This window comes from Megachile rotundata, chromosome 6, assembly GCF_050947335.1.
Source record: "Megachile rotundata isolate GNS110a chromosome 6, iyMegRotu1, whole genome shotgun sequence".
NCBI classification, from domain to species: domain Eukaryota; kingdom Metazoa; phylum Arthropoda; class Insecta; order Hymenoptera; family Megachilidae; genus Megachile; species Megachile rotundata.
This window is the reverse complement of record NC_134988.1, coordinates 3,664,594-3,674,223: the sequence shown is the minus strand read 5'-3', so window position 1 is coordinate 3,674,223 and position 9,630 is coordinate 3,664,594.

The window sequence follows — 9,630 nt, the reverse complement described above, 5'->3', positions numbered from 1 at the left end:
TGAAAACTGATGTCGAATATACATACAGTAATAAAAAATTTATAATGTGATATAATGAGACTGCGTCTAACGTTTACATCGCATAATAGTTTTAATGGAACGAATCGCACTACTTGCGAATCAGCAATAAATCGTGTAAGATCAATACGAAGTTGCTATGATTATTGTGCTGCGCATCAACTTAATGAGAACGCGAGCTAGTGTAGTTGTGGATCAGTAACACTATTCCGATAAAAAGAATGAACAACTGATTTAAGAGGTATAAGGTGAAGTGGGGTAGGTTCGTAAACGGGGCAAATGCATGTGCAGGCTATTTTTATTACAATATGAGCGAAATTTCTCCATTTAGTATGTTTGTTTCCTTCTTTTGTTTCACTATATCCCCTTTTATATTTCAGCTAAGAGTACTTGTTTGCAGTATAGAGTACTTGCATAATGCAGTAAAAAGCATTTTATAGCAGATTTGTTAATAATTCTGCTCTTGCCCCATTGCACATGAAATAAAGTTTCAAAGTATTTAACTTCAAGTTACGCTCTTACTCCATTTTCGGGGAAAGTGCAGAGTAGTTGACATTTTAAACAATTTTCTATTAAAATCAAAATGTACAAGGAAAATTAAGGTCCTAGTCAATATTAATGAAATAGTAGCAATTGTGCAAAGCGTTCGATATGGACAGCGTTAAGTATTTACATAGCAGACTGAAAATATTTACGTTTAAGTACCAACTTTACAAAAACCAGTTTGCACTTACCCGACTTCATCTTATGTTGAACTTTAGTAAAATAACAAATATTTGATTTGTAATACTTCAAAAATTGACACAACGTAGTTACAGACTTTTAAGAGTGTTTACTTGACGAGAGCTGACTAGGAGAATTTCCATCTAAAAAGAATGCTTTCCAGGAAAATTAAAAATGATGGGTGGGGTCGGCATGTTGTTGGGGGTAGATCAGCGACTTGTTAAAATTGACTATTAGATTGGTCGAAAAAATGTTAAGAAAAGGGGACAAGAACCGCTCTTACAAGATGTTTGTGCTGAGGTCAACTTTGACCTGAAGTGACGACTACGCCGTCGCTCGTCACCTGACGGTTGGACCTTAATAAACCATAAAATATGCTGGGTCGTACCAACACGTGCAAAAACATAAAAATTTTGTAATTTGAAGTTAAATACTTTGAAATTTTATTTCATGGGCAATGGGACCAGAGCAGAATTATTAACAAATCTGCTATAAAATACTTTTTGCTGCATTATACAAGTACTCTATACTGCAAACAAGTACTCTTAGCTGAAATATAAAAGGGGATATGGTGAAACAAAACAAGGAAACAAACATATTAAATGGAAGAATTTTGCTCATATTGTAATAAAAATAGTCTGCATACGCATTTGCCCCGTTTACGAACTTACCCCACTTCACCTTATAACACTATGCCATATATGTAAAAATGTCTTAGATCATGCAAATTATTATTAAATACGTTGATAACGATATATACATAGCAACTTGTTACTACCGTGATAACAAATTGTGTGAGTGATGAGCTGTATAGTATCGATAGCACGTCAGGTGAAATGATGAATACCGTAGAAAGTGTCTGGAGTCTACTAAACAGACTAGTTTACAACTCTCCAACCACATTATCTGAGTTGAGAAGAATTACAGATATTTGGGAAAATATCGAGGATAGAAAGCATATGATTAATGTATACGAAGCGTGTCCGATACAAGCTCTGACCAAAGCAAAGGGTGAAAGTACAAAATAGTAACACGTGTTAATAATGTTATGTACAATAATAGTGTATTATGTTAGTAGCTAATAAATTACGTCATTACAATTTGCATAGGCCTTTTATTTTACGAAGAACGTGAAAATTTGTTGTGGGCCTAATTCGATTGCCTGGAACTGAATATGTCAGGAGAACCAGCTGCATAAACATACTAGATACGTTATTCAATTTGATACGGAAATAGAGATTAGTAACAATGACGCGATTAGATTTTTCTTGTAAGCAGATTATGTTTACCAAAGAAACTTAAATACGTCAAACTGACTGACGTAGGGGAAGTATTTTATCTTGGAAAGTTTTCATGTCATAGATATCTATGACATGAATTCTTTTCTTACTACAGTACTGATTCGTAACAAGCAACAGTTTTGTGATTCGTAACAAGCAAATTTCTATCCCCTCTTCTTTGTTTGAAGTCGGCCGCTGAGTGAGAGATCCGAGAAAGAATGAGAGGTCCGCGAAACCGAAGAAGTCGGAAGAAGTCATAAATTTTCACGGTCGACCGAACAGTTTAGTGGAAAGAGGACAGAACATATATATTGTTTTCTCACTCTGATGCATAGCGATTCTGTCGTTCATTCATTTAATCTTACATTGATTCGTAATAAACCACTCGCTCGGATCTGGCGAGTTGCTTATTACGAATCAGTACTGTATTCTGCAAACGTTTTATCATACAATGTTCCAGGATTTAACGAATAAATGTTGCTAGTATATTCCATGTGATGAAATTATAAAGAAACGTTATATAAATATTTTAAAGATGTATAAAAAAGTTATGGCAATAATACGATAAGCCAACCAGTTATTGCGACATAATAGAGAAACAGATAAGCAATATTTATGTTTATTTATGCAAGTTACAATTAATAGTCGGTTTCAAAATGTCCACCGTATTGGCAATACAAGATTGATATCGGTCAAAATTAAAATTTATTACTTTTCAAGTTCGTAAATAATTGTATTATTTCAGTATGAAATGTATGCATTTGCTAATCGTACTAGTATACATCAACTTCAGAAAGCAAACATAACTAATATAAACAGAGTAAACATACACTTACTCTAATTAATATTCGGATACAGAATTATTCATGCGTTTGTTGTTTCGCACAAAGGAGTTCATTTAGATATTATATTACCTATTTTCCAGAGATATTAACTGTTCATTGTAGCTTAAAGCCACACCAATAACTCCTTTTTACTATAATACTTACAAGGGACATTACCCAATCGCCAATCGCCGATTTTGATGCGCTTTGAGTATGATATAGAACGCAAAAAAATATTTGACACGTATTTTTTTTTATCGGCCATCATCCATGCTGAAGGGGTGAAAATGGCCCCTAAAGTTGGGGTTGCAAAACATATTTTCTCGAATATCTCAGGAACTATTAGGCCTAAACAAAAAATTAAAAGTGCAAATTTTTCTGTTTTAGAAGGCCAATAATATGGCCTAAGTGGATTTTTGAAAAATTTATTTGTTTGAAAAATATGTTAAAAATTAACATTATTTTGCAAATTTTTTTAATAAAACTTTGTACTATTTTCACATATGAAATTACACATATGTAAACTATAGGTCAAAAGACAAAATTTGGGGGCTATTTTCACCCCTTCAGCATGGATGATGGCCGATAAAAAAAAAATACGTGTCAAATATTTTTTTGCGTTCTATGTCATACTCAAAGCGCATCAAAACCGGCGATTGGCGATTGGGTAATGTCCCTTGTAGGTATCACCTAACCGTCAAAATCATATACCAAGTTCAAGATTTATGTTGCGTGAACAGCGCGGATTCGGGCACCCGACACTATTCTGACCCAGTCACGATTTAACGAGCTCTGAGCCTGGTTTTAAGTGATAGTTCGTGATGTGATGATTCGTTTGAAATTCGTTGTTCGAGATATTATCGTGTTCTTTTCGTGTTTTAGATACGTGTTGTTCGTTGTATTACTGAGTTCTTTTCGTGATTTCGATATGTGATGTTTGAGATATTATCGTGTTCTGTCGTTTTCCGTAAAAGTGACTGTCGATGTTAACTCGGAATCGGTAATTCGGGAGGGGGTGTGTTTTCTTATTGGTTGTGATTTTTGAAAGGTGACCGCCCTCGTAAGAAATGGTCACCTCCCTCATACAAGAAATGGTCACCCCTGGAAGTAGCCGCGACCAAAGGGTGACGCACGAGGGGTTCAGCGATTTGGGAAAAACCCGTAGCAGGTAATAAGGTGAAAAAGCACTCTGACCCTGACAACGATGATTGAAAATAACGGAATAAAAATTAAACATGCTGGTCCCAAGCAGTAAACTTGGGTACCGACGCGAAGGTATTTTTTGCTAACGAAAAATGGTCAATGGCTTCATAAACTTATTGCCTGTACGGTCAGTTCGAGATCCTCGGTCTATTGCCTTGTAAAATTATGAAAAGATAGCTGCATCGCACTCTAAGGCGATGCAACAATTTATTTAAATTAACTATTATGACAATATCGGTTATTTTGTTCCTTTATTTAGATTTCCACTATTGCTAACTTATAAATAAAGTAGAATGAAATGGCTAAAATATTATTTTTTCTTATTTACTTAAGAAAAATTGTAATCCTCTGGCACAAAGGGACCTTCTCCAGGGAGATAAAATCCAATATTGTAACATTATCGGCAAGAAAAAATAGAATAAGTATTACAATAATCCGAGGTGTAAATCGAGTCATGGTATAAAACCACCTCGGAAAATAGTAGATAGTATAAAACGTTACAAAAGAGAAACAGCAATCGGAAGTTATTGTCATGCCTCTTATTTACATAGAACAGAGTTTTATAAAAAAAACAATTAAAAGGAATTAAAAATTTTCTTTTTCATGTAAGGGTTTATTTTCCGTTTGTATCTTTACAGCTTCTCGTTCATACATGTACATTTATAAATTCAAGTTGAATTTTGAATATAGCATTATTTATGTATGATAAATAAAATAAATAAATTTACTATGTACAATAAATAAAATAACAAAATTTCACATAATAATTCAGTTTATTATTACATAACGTAATAATAAATCTACATCCATCCATCTGCTCCCCAATCTCGCTGCTACCACACTGTTTTGTGAAGACGTTTTTTGCTCAATTCTGACGTGAAATCATCTTGCATATATTTCAAAGCTTATACTTTGCTTTTATATATTATCCTCACCACTTCATATAAGGTTTGCTGTATGATGAATCGATATTTGCATAAAAAATGAACGCAAAGAGGCTTCTTCGTTTATTGGAAGCCGAAATTCTAAGAAAGATTCCCAACGATTCTGAAGAAGATGGTAACAATAAGTTCACTCAAAAAGAGAGTAAATATTTACAACAAAGGAACCACCTCCCATTTCGATCGCCTTGAAATATGTTGTCAAGGTCATCATTCTGAACAACTTGTTTCTACATGTATGAAAAATTTTAAATAACTTTATAAAGAAAAAATATAAAATAATAATCTCCAAAAGTTAATAAATCACAACTAGAATCTGATGTATTGTTTTGGATAGCTAATAACCCCAAAACTCTTTGGGACGGACTTTTTTAGATACTTCGAAAATACATGTAGGGATTAATGAGTGGATAGTACACAGGGTGGCTCACCACATTTTGCCATCTAGATTTGCGTCATTATTATTACTCATAGCAAACAATGTTTCAGATGAAGTTGAATGGTTTTGAGAGGGGCATATGCTGGTGGTATATATCTTTTTCTAGGTGGACGTGTAAAGGCTAGATGAAGGTCATTAAGGGGGGAAATACCTTTAGAATCTTAAAAAATTGAAAAATTTTTTTTTCCATAAAATGTTAGTGTAACATATTAAGAATATTGTCTCAAAATTTTAAAGTGAAATACGAAGCCCTTTTGAAGTTATGGCCGATTCGCGCCGCGGGTATACACGCGTTCAGCGCGGAGAACTGAAACTTTAAACGCGTTTTTCTCAAAACTACATTTTTACAATTGGTGTGGCTGATAACTCAAAAACTAGTTTATCAATCGCGCTCAAATTTTTTGCACATATCCATGACAAGAGTATCTAACATATGAACCTAAATGTATGAAATAAATTGAACATTAAAGTCCTTTTTATTGCAAAATAGTGCAAAAATTTTCAATAAAATTTAAAGTTTTTCTTTAAAAGCGCGCCATTTCTTTAATTTTACACATTTTGCACATTTCTGAGGTTCATCTACTAACTGTGAATGTTAGTTTTCGAAACATTGTCTGCAAACTTGTTTCAGACCAATGGATCTAAGGCTAGAACCCACACCGATTCACGAGACGCGCCAAACACTTCCAGGAAGGACTGTTATAATTCCGCCATTTTTAAATGTATTTAAAAACAAAAAATATTGTGTAATAGGCAATAGTTATAATAAATTATACCTGAAATTTCAAAAACGCAAAACAAAGATATCCTATACAAAAAAATTCACAAAAATCAGCCTATTTTCATCGGTCTAAAGGTATTTCCCCCCTTAATGTTATTTTAAATGGAATCATATTTTTTATTGCATCAGCTGATACTCCTTCATATTCTTTACAAAAAAGTATTAATCTATTTATGTGAAAAAATCATTAGTTTAGGAATAACATTAACACGTTGAGTGCCACGTCAGTCATCGGTGACTGACACTGAACTTTCCGTTCAGGCCGCGTCAGTCACCGGTGAGTGACAGTGTAAAATATGACATAAAACTAAAAAATGTATACTGTTTTAAGTTGTTACCTAAAATTTATTTAAAGTCCACTTAATTTTTATTTAATACGGGATTCTATTATTAATGATGCAAATCTAGATGGACTCGGAAATTTTGGGGGTTGGGAATAATTCTTGTGGTGTGGGGGGCTTCTCCCCCCATACGAGTGGTGCGCGGGACCGCGCAAATCGGCTGGCGGGTGGTGGCGCCGTTTAGGCGTCGGGTCCCATCACCCATCAAAGCCGTAGAGGATGGGCATCACCGAAGGGTTTTAGTGAGTAAGAATCTCACACTCTCCCCGCTCCTCCCCCGGGGCGTGGGGGGGTCTATGAAGATTTCCCCTCGTAGAAAAAAAAAAGGTTACTGTTATACATATAGAGCGCGTTACTATAATCGGTTAAACTGCAGAGGATTCGGATTTGATATCTGACATTAGTAGAGTGTACCTTCATACCTCTACTATACATCAATTTGGCATCATGTAAAAGACAGAATAGCAACAAAAAAGCAATAGATGTTATTTGGTTATAAAAGTTGATTGAATGCTGAATTGTGAAGAAATATTTGCTTGAATGGAAATAGGGGTGGCATTCACAGCCTTTTTTGGCAAATTACGTCAGATTGACGTCACGTTACCTGTCACAACGTAAGAAGGTCAAAACATCTTATACTTCATTAAGACAACGACTAAAGAAAGCAGTCGAGAAGAATGGTAAAAAAAATTAAAAGGTTATATAAAAAATTAGCAAAGCATATTTACTAAAAGAAGTAAAGAAGAAAAATGTATTGAATATAAAATATTAAGTTGAAGATTGCAAAACAGTATGCGGACAGGCAGCGAACGAAAAAAACGTCTGAACAACCGAATGTAAAACAATAGCGTAGTGGTGGAATAATCCTAATGCAAGAATAAAACTTTTATTTTTCATTTTTTTTAAACATCTACGAGCATGTTTCTGATGTTTTCTAACTAAAATGAGAAACACAACAGAATTCGTAATATAACTTGTAATACAAGAGTTTCGGTTATGTCGGGGCTTGGCTCTAATAAGATGTTATAAGTAAATATGTCGCGAACCAGGTCATACTAATAAAAAAGGTATCACAAATATGCCGAAAAGAAAAACTTAGGAACACATTGGCGCTATAAAAAATATAATAGACTTATAATTTTTATTGACTCTCCAATCTTTTTGTTCTTCAATCTTTATCCTTTTCTTCGTCCGAAATTCATTGTCTGTTAAACCAATAAGTGTAAAACGAGATGAAACTATATCGTATTCGATTTCATTCCAATCAGAAAAATGTCAAAAATTAAATGGTAAATAAATCATAACGAAAAAAATAAAAATTAGAAAATTTTATAGAGAAGCGAGCTAATTTCTTGACGTCACGATGAGATTTCCTGAAATGATAGATACAATTTTTTCTTTTATATGTAAGTACATCATTTTTGCTTTTTTATAATGGCTTTACTCATTACATATCTTACGTATGTACCAGTACCATCTTGTGATTAGTGAAAGAACCTTTTTGACGCGTTATTTGAAATTATCCCTTTGCATGTATTTAATGAGACGATTTAATGATAGTATTTTTCTATTTAGTAACATTTGTCTACTTGAACTTCTTTTATGTAGAAATATAAGTAATCTGGCATAATTATTTTTAAAATATTGATAGGCAGGTGTGTGTATTCATGATACGTACTGCGGGTATATCTTGTAACAGAACGCAGCGTGATATCAATTTCATTCAATTCTAAAGAGATGGCGCGATGTGTCTACGACGCGTAGTTCTTTTCTGCACTTCACAGAACCCTACTCTATCAATATGAAAAGAGAAAACTAAATTAAATTCTACACTTGAATTTACAAAGAACGTTTTTTAAATTTATTACTGACAGCGTCTTTGATATGGCGCGAATTTAATAATTAATACAAAACGTAATCGCGTACTTATTGAATTGATACAAGTAAAACCTTCAGTACTTTTTCCTGCTGATTTGATAGGTGTCGCCACAGACGTTCGAATGTAAGTTATATTTTTCTAATTTGTATTGCTATTTTATTTCATTTTTAATGTTTGAAATGCATTATTATTGAAATGCATATATATAGTCAGATATAACATTGTTTAACCTTAAGGTTCAAAGCGCTGCAAATAAAAAAAGAATATAGAAGTTATCTTCCATTAGAAAAACGTGCCATTAATCAAAAAAGTTTTCGTGCGACTGCAGAAACTTCAAAAAAAAAAGTCTTCGAAAATTTTTCCATCGCGATTCTTCATTTGTTTGATTAATAAAAAACTAGTGGTTTCAAGTTTCTAAATGACTATTCTAGTTGATTTCTACGATGACTTTTAACGAAGGTGGAGGAATTTGAATACGGAATAAAAATTTCAGGAATTTTTCTGTTCCCTTAATTCTTTTGAGTAGTGTATTATGGTTTTACCAATGTAAGTGTTAAGAGCCAAAGGTCACAACGGATAACCATGGGAATTCATTTTTAAATTGACCGGCAAATACTTCCTGGACCATGTTTGCATCGATCCCACATACATTTCAAAAAGAGCGCTAGTCAAGCTCAATGTGATAAGCTTAAAATATTCTGAACAACTTTATGTTTAAACAATAAAACTAATTTATGCTATTTAAAATAACATTTACTGATATCGTTAACAATTTTAATAATATCTAATTTTCACATATTATATGTATTATTTGCTGTGCACAATGACAAGCATAGTATTCTTTAAGGAAAATGGTAATGTAGAGGAAAACTTAAACGGCAAATAGACAAGATTTCAAATAATAACATTCTGTTAACTAAGCAAGGTTTAAGTTAAACAATTATGTTCTAAATAATTGTAATTTCTGTAAGACGTTGATATTTTTTTGCAAAATAAATTCCTTATTACAGGAATTGCTTACATATGTATATTATTTGCACGTGAGTGCATACATGTAGTATAAAAGGCGTGAACAGGCGATAGGGACCAAAAACTACTTGTGATCCTTAAATAATACCTCCTGTAGCAAAAAATGTAACATATTTTCATGAAAAATAACAGGCGAATTAAAATAAAGAAATTAAAGAAATAGAAAAATAAT